Below are 13,612 nucleotides of genomic sequence, written 5' to 3'. Positions count from 1 at the left end.
GTTCATTACACTCTTTCCTTTCCTTTTATGTATTTAAAGTTTTCCAGTTTTGTTTTTTAATTTACCCTCCTACTAGATAAGGACCCTAAAACCCCACATCCCCCTTCTCCTATTGCCTTGTTTTTTAATCCATTAGATATTTTTTACTGTTTTATGCAGTCCATATTCATTTTCATTTTCTAAATATACATCACTTTCTTTACTTTTCAGCCCTTCATACATTTTATTCCTACCATATGAGATTCATTCTGCCTGATGTATATCCTTTGGAAATGCACTAATATGGTGCATGTGCTCATTTAAATTTAAATTAATAAAACATTCAGTTCTGGGCTTTCCTGGTGGCGCAGTGGTTGAGAGTCCGCCTGCCAACGCAGGGCACATGGGTTCGCGCCCCAATCCGGGAAGATCCTGCATGCCGCGGAGCGGCTGGGCCCGTGGGCCATGGCCGCTGAGCCTGCTTGTCCGGAGCCTGTGCTCCGCAACAGGAGAGGCCACAACAGTGAGAGGCCCGCAAAAAAACAAAACAAAACAAAAAACATTCAGTTCCTCAATCACAATAACCACATTTCAAGTGCTCAATAGTCCTATGTAACTTATAACTACAATATTGAACAGCACAAATAATAGTCCTATCATCACAGAAACTTCTATTGAATGGTGCTTGTTTAATTTATTTATTTATTTATTTATTTATTTATTTATTTTGCGGTAGGCGGGCCTCTCACTGTTGTGGCCTCTCCCTCCCGTTGCGGAGCACAGGCTCCAGACGCACAGGCCCAGCAGCCATGGCTCACGGGCCCAGCCACTCTGCGGCATGTGGGATCCTCCCAGACCGGGGCTCGAACCCGTGTCCCCTGCATCGGCAGGTGGACTCTCAACCACTGCACCACCAGGGAAGCCCTTAAATTATCTTTAATAAATGTTGGTAACAATCTGTTTTTGTTTAAAATATCTTTATTTCACCATCATTCTTCAATGATATTTTCACTGGGTACAAAATTCTAGGTTGGCAGGTTTTTTTTTTTCATTTCATATTGCAGACATCATTTCATTATCTTTTGATTTCTTTGTTGTTGAGAAGTCATCTGTTAGCCTAATTCTTGCTACTTTGATGGTTATCTTCTTTTCCTCCAGCTACTTTTAGATTTTTATGGAACTGGTTTTCTGCAATTTCATTATGCTGTGTCTAGGTGTGGAATTATTTCCATCCTAATTAGGATTCACTGGGATTCTTGAATCCTGGTTTGGAACCTTTCACTGTTTCTGGAAAACATCAGCAATCACCTCTTTAAATGTCTTATTTTCTCTCTCCTCTTCTTCTGGAATCCCAATTAAGGCTTTCTTACTCTATCCTCCATATCTCTTACCCTGTCACCTATATTTTCCATCTTTTTGTCTTTAACCTACATCCTGGATAATGCTGTCTGATCTATATTCCAGTTCAGTAATTTTCCTGATGTCTGTAATCTGCTGCAAATTATATCATTAAGTTTTAATTCAGTTACTCTATTTTTTATTTCCAGCAGTTGTATTTGGTTTTTTTTCAAATCCACTACGCCACTTTTTTTTTCCTGTTTCCTGTCTTCAAGTTTGTTATTTATTTCTATAAACACAGTAATCATGGCTGCTTTATCATGTATCTTCTAATTCTAATATATGATGCCTGTGACAATCTTTCTGCTATTGCTTCCGCTGGTTCTTGCCCATGTTTCCTTGTCTCCTTTGTTTGCTTGGTTATCTTTGACTATGTGCTGATCATTGTCCTTCAAAAATTATTTGTGGGGAAGCATAAGATGAAGGAGCATTCCTCAAAGGAACATTTGCATTTGCTTCTGTCAAACACCTGAGGGATAATACCAGTCAGGGACCAACCTAAATTAAGTCATGACTTAAGCTTCCCTTACATAGCTAGGCTGTGATCACAGTTTTGTAGAGAGTTTTGTTTCCTTTCTTTTTTTTCTCCTGTTCTGCTCAGTACCAAGACAACCTGCCCTGAAGTCCCTTCATATTTGACTGGGAGGTAGGCAATGAAAGGGAATCAGGAGTTAGTTCTGGTTCATCCTTCCCTCTCAGGTGTAGACATGGAGTTCAAGCCTAACAAGGAAGGATCTCTTAAAAGACTTTACCTGTCCACATGTGGGTAGGCTCTGAGTTTTGATTTCTGTCCATCTCATCCCACAAGGCTGATAAAGAGAAACCTAAATTTCCTGGTATCAGCAAACATACTCAAGGCAAAAGTGGCTTTAGTTCTCTAGGTATTCTGCTAACCTCTCTTGGTATTCTGCTAACCTCTCTTGGTTTAGGCTTTCTTCCAGAATTTGACTTACCAGATTCCACTATCTCCCCAGTTCTTCAAAGCTCTTAAGGTAGTGCTTTATATATCTTATCCAGCCTTTTCAGTTGTTTTCAAAAAGAGAACTGGTTTAAGCAATCTATCCCACCATTACCCAGATTCAAGGTATATTTCAAAATATAGTTAACAGGTCTTCCTGATGTATCAGATGTCAATGCACACACAAAAAAAGAGGAGTCAAAGATAATAACTAAGTTTTTAGTCTGAACAACTTGATGAAAAGTGGGGTTATTTACTGAAATAAAGATGGCAAAGTGGGATAGGGTGGGTCACGTGTTAAAGAGCTTGGCCACAGACTTGTTAAGTTTGAGATGCTTTAGCTAGGTTTAAGTTTCTTGTGGGGAGAGACAAAACTTTCTTGTAGTGTCATTTGCACCCGTAACTACTTTAGGGCAGTGCTACATACATAGTGGGTATTCAACTAGCAAGGCATTCTCCACATTTAGCAGCATCTCTGGTCTCTACCCTTAGATACCAGTAGCAACCCCCTCCCCATTTTATGATATCAAAAAAATGTTTCTAGATATTGCAAAATCACTCCAACTGAGAACCACTAACTAAATCCTTCTTGAATTAAAGTTAATTTCTATACACTGTGCTATCACCATCCTTTCCATCACTGTCCACTCAACTGGACATATCAAAGATATATAAGATATATATGAGTTGATCCAAGCCAAAACTGTAGCCAAGCCCAATTCAGCATTTCCCAAAAGCTCCAGAGGACTGCAGTACTGAGAAAAACATGGGGTGAAGGAGTAAGTACAGGTTGGAGGCTACAAAAGTTTCACCCTCACTCAAACAAGAACATCTCCAGGGACTTTCCTGGCTGTCCAGTGGTTAAGACTCCACGCTTCCACTACAGGGGGCATGGGTTCGATCCCTGGTCAGGGAACTAAGATCCCACATGCCACACAGCGCAGCCAAATAAAAAAATTTTTTTAAACAAAAACAAAAAAACAAGACCATCTCCAATTGTTACATGATCCTATGTAACATTATTTGTAATTTTTAAAGCATTTTTGAAAGAAAACTATTGCCAGTTCAACATCTTCTCATCAGATATAAAATGGTTAAAATTTTAAATCTCAAGCAGGAATTACTTAACAGCTCTTTTTTATTGCTACTCCACACCCAAATCCCTGTTAACATAAACCCAGAAAAGAACTACTAATTCATTTGCAAGTCCTGGCATGTATGTGCTTTATCTGTGCTCCCCTTTTATTTTTTTCACTCTAGCCAAATAGAAATCAAAACTCATATGGATAAATTAGGGCCTCTAAAATCAGATTCTGAACTATAACTCATTCAAATAAAGTTTAAACCCAAAATTATACAGCAAGAGCTTGTTTTAGGCAACATCCATGCATTTCATGATTCCTTTCCTTCATTAGGTTAAAACCTTTGCCTTACACAGTTACTCCCCAATGTACCATATTAAAAAAAATACTTTTATGATCTCCTATAAAGGAGATATTATAATATAATCTCAAATACCTTAAAGATCACTTTGTTATTCAAAAGCCATTTTTATTTCTTTTTTTTATTTCTTTGAATTTCAGGCATCAAAAGATTAATTTGGAACCATGCTAATAAATTAAGTTCCTACTTCCCATATAAGCTATGTATTTATCAGACATACATTCTTTATCTACATTCTATCAGTATCTGTGCACACCAATGTCCCTATTTGACTGTAAAATTATGACATCATTACAAAGCTGTTCTCCAAAAAAAAAAAGAATATGTCTGTAATCTAAGCATAAAAAGTGTTTATTGATGACTGTTTACTATTCACGTTTAACCTCTAGTACCATATCTAAAGCACATAAATTATACACACACACATACACGCAACAGAAAAGGAGTAAGCATTTGTCAATTGGCACAACCAGAACTTCTCATGCACATGTCAAAACCTAGTCTTCCTCTTGTATCCCTGATGACACTACCGCCACGTTTACCTCCCAAATTAGAAATCCAGGAGCTATCCTCAACTCCTTCCTCTCCCTCATGTCTCTACATACAGTTGATCAAGTCCTATACAGGCTACTTCACTTCTCCTTTTCTGTTTTTTCAATAGTTCAAAAATCCAAAACACAGAAATGTATACATTGAAAAGTCTCAATGAAAGTATTTATGCCATTCCCATCTTCCTCCCAGCCACAATTATTCACCTTTACTAGTTTCTTGGGTATCCTTCGAGTATTTCTATAGTTACCAAAAGATTGCATTACTATATATACTGTTCTGCACTTGCTTTTCTTACTTAACACATCCTGAAGATCTTTTCCTATTAGTTCATAGAGAGCTTCCTCATTTTCTGTATAGCTGCTTAGTATGCTATTGTGTGGATATGCCTCAGTTTATTATAGGTGGACATTATTGCTATTATAAACAACACTGCAATTAATAAGTTTGTAGATGAATCATTTCACTTCATATAACTGTAGGATAAATTCCCTTAAGTAGGGTTGCTGAGACAAAGGTAAATACAACTGTAATTCTGATAGATACCAAACTGCCCTCATGTCATTTTTTTTTTTTTTTTTTTGTGGCCCGCGGGCCTCTCACTGTTGTGGCCTCTCCCGTTGTGGAGCACAGGCTCTAGACACGCAGGCTCAGCAGCCATGGCTCACGGGCCCAGCCGCTCCGCAGCATGTGGGATCTTCCCGGACCGGGGCACAAACCCGTGTCCCCTGCATTGGCAGGTGGACTCTCAACCACTGCGCCACCAGGGAAGCCCTGGTTTGTTGTTTTTTTTAAGTGGGTATGTACCACAGATCAGTGTTTTTCAAACTGTGGTCATAACCCATTAGCAGACTATGAAATAATTTTAATGGGTTAAAACCAACACTTTAAAAAATATCAGCATATATCAAATATAGTAAAGTCATGTTTCATGAATTTCTTCCAGCCATACACATGTGCACACATACACACAATACACAAACAACAATACATTTGTATGCTAACAATGTTAAATACACTTCTTACTGTGGGTCACAATAAAAAATAATTTGGAAGCTACTTCCATAGTTGCTATATGGGTTTGGAGAAGCTTTAAATTAACAAACAAAAGTATAGTCAGGAAGCCTTCTTCAATGAAAGACTTAACCATCTGAAGCATCATCTGGCTCCCCACTACCTCTCTAATCTCATCTATCACTTCCCCTTATTTATTCTGCTCTAGCCACACAGGTCTTAGTAACTATTCAAACAAGCCAAACATGTTCCCAGCTTAGGATCTTGGAGATGATGTTTCCTCTGACTAGAAAGCACTTTACTTGGATAACTGCATTATTTACTCCCTCATTTCAGGACACCCAAAGAGAGAAGCTTTCTCTGATCACCTAAAATAGGAGTCACTTCCCACCATTCTATCCCCTTATCCAGTTTTACTCTTCATTGCACTCATTACCACCTGACATTTGTTTACTGTGCCCTCTCTCCCCCCACCCTGAATGACAGCTTCAAGAAAACAGACTTTGTCTTCTGTGTTGTTCATTACTGTAACACCAGAGATTAGAACAGTGCCTGGCACAGAGCACTGTTAAGCTGAATAGGTTTTGACAGGCAAGGAAAAGGAAAAGGAAGAACAGATAGAGTTATGCCTAAGCATGGTGTAGTACAGAGAGGAAATACTACCTTGCTAATGTTAAGGAGTAAAGAATAAGGTTGAAGAAGCAGACTGTAATATGAAAAGATTTGAAAGCCAGAAAGTAGAGTTTGGACTTTATCCTGCAGACAATTGGGAGTCGTTCTATGTTTTGAGCAAACGGTGATCCATTCAAACATTTATTCAGCACAAGTTCAATTCACTTTGCTTGGCACAATGCAGAGTGCAAAGGTCAACAGCACATGTTCTCTCTTCAGACTGCTTAGGTTTAGCAGCAATGGGTTCAAAAAACTTTTTAGGGAAATTATTCTGGCAGCCATATGAAGGATGGATTGGAGGAAGGTGACTCTAAAGTTAGAAAGGGCAAATAACAGGCAATGCAGAATCCCAAAAACAGAGATCCAGTAAAGAGTAATCTAAAGAATCATGCTGACTGATGGATATACAAAATAAAGGAGAAACATGTATCACAGACAACTTTAAGATTTAAGCATGGGGACTTCCCTGGTGGCACAGTGGTTAAGAATTCGTCTGCCAATGCAGGCGACACGGGTTCGATCCCTGGTCCGGAAAGATCCCACATGTCGCAGAGCAACTAAGGCTGCGCATCACAACTACTGAGCCTGCGCTCAGGAGCCCATGCTCCACGGCAAGAGAAGCCACTGCAATGAGAAGCCCATGCACCGCAACAAAGAGTAGCCCCTGCTTGCTGCAACTAGAGAAAGCCCATGCGCAGCAACGAAGACCCAATGCCGCCAAAAATAAATAAATAAAATAAATTAATTCAGCAAAAAAAAGATTTAAGTATGATGATGATAAAACAAAGAAAAACAGAGTAGGTGGAAGGTGGGTAATAATAAATCAAAAAGTGAAGGAAATTCCTTGAGCCTCTCAATGAAAGTATTCAGTAAACCACTGGAGACATAAACCTGGAGAGTACACACTGATGAACATATAAACATATAAAACGTCCATGGAGAAGAGACAAAGAGAGGTGAGCAGAGGGCCAAGTACTGAGAATAATAATGACCGTGGTTAAGAGGATCATGAAACAACAACCACAAAAAAAAACATAAATGTAGTAGCCAGAAAGAGAAAATCAGGATGCACACTAACATGAAAAGGAAGGAAAGAAAGTTAAGAAGGCTAGGTGGAAGTCAACAGTAACACATATACACTAACTGAATAAAATCAGGATGAAGCCAGTACCATTGGAAAAAAGGATGTCCCTTGAAGCAACAGTTTGAATACATCACATTCACATGTAATGTCATTACAAAATTGCAGTAAGTTAGGGAAGAAGTAGTAAAAGGGCTGAGGGCAGCAAGAGCTGAGGGCAGAAATTTTAACTAAGGTCTTAAAATTTTTGAAATAAAAAAGAGAAATGAGGAAGATAGCTAGAAAGAACAGTAGCAATAGTAAAAGTTTATTTTTTTCTCCCCAAATATGGAAGTCTGTATATACTTGAAGGTAAGGAGGAAAAACCCCTGGAGATAACCATCAAAGTGATCAGAGGAGGGCTTCCCTGGTGGCGCAGTGGTTGAGAGTCTGCCTGCCGATGCAGGGGACACGGGTTTGTGCCCCGGTCCGGGAAGATCCCACATGCCACGGAGCGGCTGGGCCCGTGAGCCGTGGCCGCTGAGCCTGCGCGTCCGGAGCCTGTGCTCCGCAACGGGAGAGGCCACAATAGTGAGAGGCCCGCGTACCGCAAAAAAAAAAAAAAAAAAGTGATCAGAGGAAAAGTTAAGTATGGCAGCAAGATTCCTAGAAAAGCAAAATTCCTCTTCCATTCAGTTTACAAAATAAGGTGAAAGAATAGAGATTTGTCATGGTGAAAACAAAACAAAACAAAATGCAAGCTTGTATTCTATTTTCTTTTTCAATTAAGTAGAAGTCAATGGCACCTTCTGAAAGAGGAAGATATATGAAACAAAAGCAAAATATTAGATTAATAAAATGATCGCCAAGTAGCAAGGGTCCATTGGATCTGTCCAGCATAAATTTATAGTGGCCAAAAATTTTCATAATTACTCACCTTCCTCCACAAATACACTGTGACCTATGAGGAAGAACAGAGGAAATAGATGGGTAGGAAGATTTGACAACAGGAGCCCAGTAAAATATGAAAAAGTGACTGATTCAAGTTCAGGCTATATATAATGCACACAGGAATAAGCTACGGGAGAGAAATTGAGGGTCCCTATGGAAAAAAAAAATAGATAAAGGAACATAGGTGGAGTAATCGCAAAGATCAGAGTTCACACGAGCCAGTTAGGATGTAAGAAATTTTTTAGATCATTCACTCACACACCATACTGTATGCTATGGTCTGAATATTTGTGTCTCCCCACCCCTCAATTTTATGTTGAACTCCTAATGCCCAAAGTGATGGCACTGGAAGTGAGGCCTTTGGAAGGTGATTAAGTCTTGAGGGCAGATCACGAATGAGATTAATGTTCTCATAAAAAGACCTGAGAGAGGTCCCTTTGCCCCTTCTACCACATGAGGATACAAGAGAGAAGTCTGCAACCTGGAAGAGGGTCCTCACCAGAGCCCAATGATGCCGGCACCTTGATCGTAGACCTCCTAGACATGCTTTAATATTAAAAATGTTTTAATATTAAAATAAAATAGGACTCAAAATTAAGTAAATTCCACAGGTTCCTTAACTGCAATTCCAAAACCAAAAAAAGCTCTGAAACCCAAAATAATGCATTTGGCAGTAAAACCTTACCGAAACTGACATGAAGCTATTTAGTCTTTATTTACCCCATTTAGTGTAAACATTCATACATTTTGCTGCAGAAATAGTAACTTGTTTGAAGGCTACTGCACTGGACTGTTGAAAGGTTACATAACACTACCTTAGCTATATCCAAAAAATTCTTAATTCCAAAACCTATTAGACCACAGGGTTTTAGTTGACTATGATCCTACAATAATTGCTAACATTTACTGAGCTATTAACCATGTGTCAGACACTGTTCTGATCACTTTATATACAGTAACTCATTTAATCCTTCCAAGCACCATGAGGTAGGTATTATAATTATTCAAATTTTACAAAGGAGGAAAGTGCAGCACAGAGAGATTAAGCAAGTCACAGAGCCAGAGAGTGACTAAGCTGGGATGAATACAACATTTAAAATATTACACTTAAGGTGAAGAAAACATAACAAAATATAGAACTGATTACAGTAGGGTGGTAGGAGTCAGTGATATTTTTCTCTATTCAATTAATGTATTACTTTTAGAATGGTAAAGAATCAAACACTTCATGTGTTCATTAAATACAGAACACTTCATGCACTTACAAATTCTCATTTATGTGCAATTCCTTAGTCAACTTGCATAAACTACACAGTATAAAATCAAAACTCCTCAGCTTATGCTAATATTTTTAATTTTTTATTGAAATATAACACCTTAATATCTTTTTAATCGCAAGCAATACACAATACATATTCATTGTAGAAGTAAGAAAATTTGTATAAGTAAAAACAAAATAATCACCTATAAATTTACACTCAAAAATAACCACTTAACAGTTTGGTACATTTCCTTCCAGATGTCAATGTATGTTATTTAATCAAAATAAAATCATGTTTTTAAATTTACTTTTTTCACTTAACATACACCAAGACATAATTTCATGTTTTTATTCTTCTAACCATCATTTTAATGGCTAGGCAGTACCCCACTGTAGGGATGTACCCTAACAATCACTGTGAAATATTTATTTATAATTCCACAGCATTGAGTGACCGGCTCTGGGGGTCAAACTGTTTGGAATCAAGTCCATGCTCCACATTACTAACTCTGCTACCTTGGGCAAGCTACCTAATTTCTCTATGCCTCAGTTTTCTCTTCTGAAAAATGGGGGATAATATAACCCACTACATTATTAATGTGGGGAGGAGGGTCAAACGTGTCAATATACAGCTTTTATTATCAACAATGCTGCAACTGGTATGTAAACAGCTACCAATTTATTGGCATATCTTTACTACACCAAAATAAATTCATTTAAATAGGAATTTCCACATCAGAAGGTATGCCTATTTTTCAGGCTTTGAATCTGCCAAATCACAGCTGGGTTTGAAACCTTCATCAAATAGCTCTCTCACTTAATACTCATTTCTCTTTATCCAAGAAAATGAAAACTATGATCCAGTTAAGCTACCCAGCTTGTTTCAATTAGCTTTTGCTCTTCCACTTTTATACCTGCAAGCCTAGACAGATTTCATAAAATGTTTGTAGGGAACTTAACGAAACCTGGCCCAAATCCTCATTCAGCACATCATTTCCTCTACCCTTGAATCCCTAACTTTAACACTGTCAGTGGGAGGGGACAGCCTGCCACCCAAAACAACCCATTATATTTTTACTGTTTTGAGGAAATTTTTCTTGGAAGAATGCTGAAATCTGCCTCCTTCTAACTTCTACCTCTTGATCCTACTTCTTTCTAGTCAAATCAAACCTGATTTTTCTGTGTGACAGACCTCCAAATATTTAAATACTGCTATCATTTCTTAGATGAGCTCCTCTTTTTTGGGCCAAACATCACAGTTTTTCAACTTTTCCTCCTTTCCATTTCCCCCATGATCAGAATTCTCTGGCTATGCTCTATAGTTGTGCTTTTTAAACCTGATTGTCACCTAAGGAATGTGAGAAAAACAGAGTGGCCCAGTTCCTATCTTACTTAAGCTTGGGCCTCCATGGTTTTTTTTAATTATCTCCAGGTGATTCTGATACAAAGTTTGAGAACTGATTGCCGCAAGGTCCCACTTACAGTATGATATATCATATGCTACCTGAAAATCTGACATAATACCCCAGGTATAACACAACTAGTAAAAAGTAAAGTGGGGCTAACACCTTGCTCTTTCTATATGCTGTTCTACCAACTTCAAAATGACAATTACTTTTTAAAAAAATTGTAAGTGTTGATTCTTATTAAATGTACAGTTAAAATGATCAAGTCTTTTCCACACTATTTGTGCATTAGCATCTTGGGCCCTAACTGCCAACCTTTATAATCATTCCCATTAAAGGTAAGAGAACTCGGGCTAAGAGTTTTAGATTTCTATTTCTAGAAATCTGGATCAATGGTCCTGCAAGTGGATTTACCTTCAGTGGAGAAATCACTTCATGCTTAAGCCTCTACACTTACATTATGGACATACTCAGCCCAAATAAAAGTGCACTAGCCCACCAACGACTGAACTGACAGTTGACTGCACCAAAGCATCTTCTCTGTGCAGAGCACTGTTGTCAACATTATGAGGTAACACATAGGCACTAATACTAATAAACTGACCTTCTAGAGAGCATGATGGAACAAACATCTTCAGAAAAAGTTAAGTGTACTACTACTAATTATCGTTGTCCCAAGGTAGACACATTAGTGCTGTAGAAACATATGATTACTAGTTGGAAAGCTCTGGGACCAAATAAACGATTAGAAAACTAAGTTGCCCTGAACTCTAAGGTTTTGTTTCAGTTTGTTTTTTAGCAATTGCAGAGAAGAGATGGAGCCCATCCACACTCAAGCTACTTGCAAAAGGGCACTGCACCCTCAAAATTAATTCAGGAGTCAAAATTTCTTGCAATGACTTCTGAATCCCTAACGACTTGTTTGCTTTACTTGTTACTATTTCTAACTTGAGGTACTCAAGGGCCAAAAAAAAAAGTCCATTCTATGGACGATGAGGCCCATTATAAATATATCCTAGAGTTGAGGGTAGGGGGGACAAACCAAGATCCAATCTATTTATTTTCATTTGAATAGCAAACATTAAAAATATACCTGGCATTTTCTAACAATTACATGAAGAATGACCAGATGCTTCCTGTTGATGGAACAGAACTACAGACTGACAGAATCAGACTAAAGTTCACAAAACAACTAGAAGTGAATTTAGCTTCATTTCAAAACCATTAAACCAAAGTAAGTATGGCCTTAAATTTTCACACATCTACCATTTAATTGCCCCCCAGCCTAGAAAACCCAGATTGATTCAAAGAGATAGACAATTCGAACTCTAAGTTACAGACAGTTAACTCTAAGTTTGTATACACATTATAATACAAAAGCACTGTTTCACCAAAGGTTTCACTGCAGGATTCCTTTTAAATTTGGCACTCCTATATTGCTTTGAAAGTGTCCTATCTTCAAAAATTCCATTTACATACAAGTTTTCACAAGCAAATCTAACACGGAATTCATGGTTTACTTGTGTACATCATTAAAAATAAGCTGTGGAATTAAAAATTAAGTTTAATCACTTAAAATTTTTTCAAATGTTCTAAACTGAAAAAAAGTTGGAGTCCAAGAAAAAAGCACAGGAATCAACCTTCTTATCCGTATTTTTTAAGTGTGTCTTGTATAATAACATCCTGATTTGACTTGTGAGAGCAGGATAGAAACGACACATTTTTTAGTTTTTTAAAAAAGGCATGAGCATAGTGTTTTCCAGTGGTTACATGGTGTGACACCACATCAGACTGAATGCAGAAGTAGGTTTAAGAATCTAGCTATCTTCTGTTAAACCTGACATTAAAGATTTGCAGAAATGCAAAATAATGTCACTCTTGCCTAAAAGGTCACTGATGTGAACATGCAATGGATTTTTCTTTTGTTATTTTTGGGAAAATAAATACTTCAAAAGAGAGAAAAGTTAAGAAAAAAGATAAAGCCGTCTTTAGTTTCCTTAAATTCAAAATCTGAGCCTGAAAGTGGAAGTGTCAAGGTCGATGGTTACAAGTCAATGAGAAGAAATTTGAAGTAAGCTGGCTGGGTCTATGTGTGAGATAAATATCTGCAAAAAGTACTTTTGACCACGAACTTCTGCATAATAAACTATGGTGCTTCTTTAATTCTGGGATGGCAAACTACTGTACAAGGATCATTTACTCGCTACATCAAACCATTTTCCAGATAAAAATTACTTCAGAAAGTAACTTGCCTGAATCGAGACAGCAAATCAGTGTCCAGAGACAGCACTTAAAATATTTCCATATTACCAAGCCCCCTTCAGAAGTACTGTGGTCTCTGCCCCCCCTTTGAACAGATGTCTGTTCGCCACAGTCCAATCAGGTTTAAAGCAACAGTCTGTGTACTGAAAACAGGCTTCAAGTGGAAAACACACACAAAGCAGGCCTATATCGTTCCTTTGGTTTCAGTTTTCACGATGCACCCTTGAGGCTAGGCACGCTGGTTCAACACGGTAGAAGAGTTTCAACGAAACACACTAAATACACACTGATTAACCGTGCCCAGGCAGAAATGACCTGGCAAAATTCCTAACTTCTTCCCCGAGGCCCTGCACCCGCAGATCCCGGCGGCTAAGACCCAAGAACAGAAGTGCCCAGCATCCTGAGCGGCTAGCTTCGTCCCCTCAGGGACTCGAGTCCCCAAGGCCGAGGCAGTCGACGGGGCGGCCCAGCGCAGGGCCGGTCGGGCGCTCCCGTTAACCCTGTCCAGGCCGGCCGCTCCCGCGGCGGCCCGAGCGCCACCCGGCCCCGCGGGCCCAGCAGCACATCTCACCCGAAGCCGGCCGCCCCCGCCGTCCCTTCCCCGCTCCGGCGAGCCAGGCGGTGCGATCAGGCCGCCCAGACAAAGAGAGCGGCGGGTC

The 13,612-nt window shown here is 38.8% G+C and overlaps 1 protein-coding gene across 5 annotated transcripts in view; it reads right to left on the bottom strand.

Annotated features, from left to right (window-relative positions):
* GABPB1 (GA binding protein transcription factor subunit beta 1) overlaps positions 1–13,612 on the bottom strand; it is a 79,591-nt gene that overhangs the window by 64,711 nt on the left and 1,268 nt on the right. For 2 of the 5 annotated variants that reach the window (XM_007455531.1, XM_007455532.1), the window contains exon 2: positions 8,011–8,034. The exons of the other annotated variants lie outside the window; for them this stretch is intronic. The gene's annotated coding sequence lies outside the window, so the exon portion shown is untranslated. The remainder of the gene's footprint in view (positions 1–8,010; positions 8,035–13,612) is intronic. 5 annotated transcript variants of the gene reach the window in all.

The sequence above is a fragment of the Lipotes vexillifer genome, unplaced genomic scaffold, assembly GCF_000442215.2.
Source record: "Lipotes vexillifer unplaced genomic scaffold, Lipotes_vexillifer_v1.1 scaffold24, whole genome shotgun sequence".
NCBI classification, from domain to species: Eukaryota; Metazoa; Chordata; class Mammalia; order Artiodactyla; family Lipotidae; genus Lipotes; species Lipotes vexillifer.
This window is presented reverse-complemented; position numbering and strand designations above follow the sequence as displayed.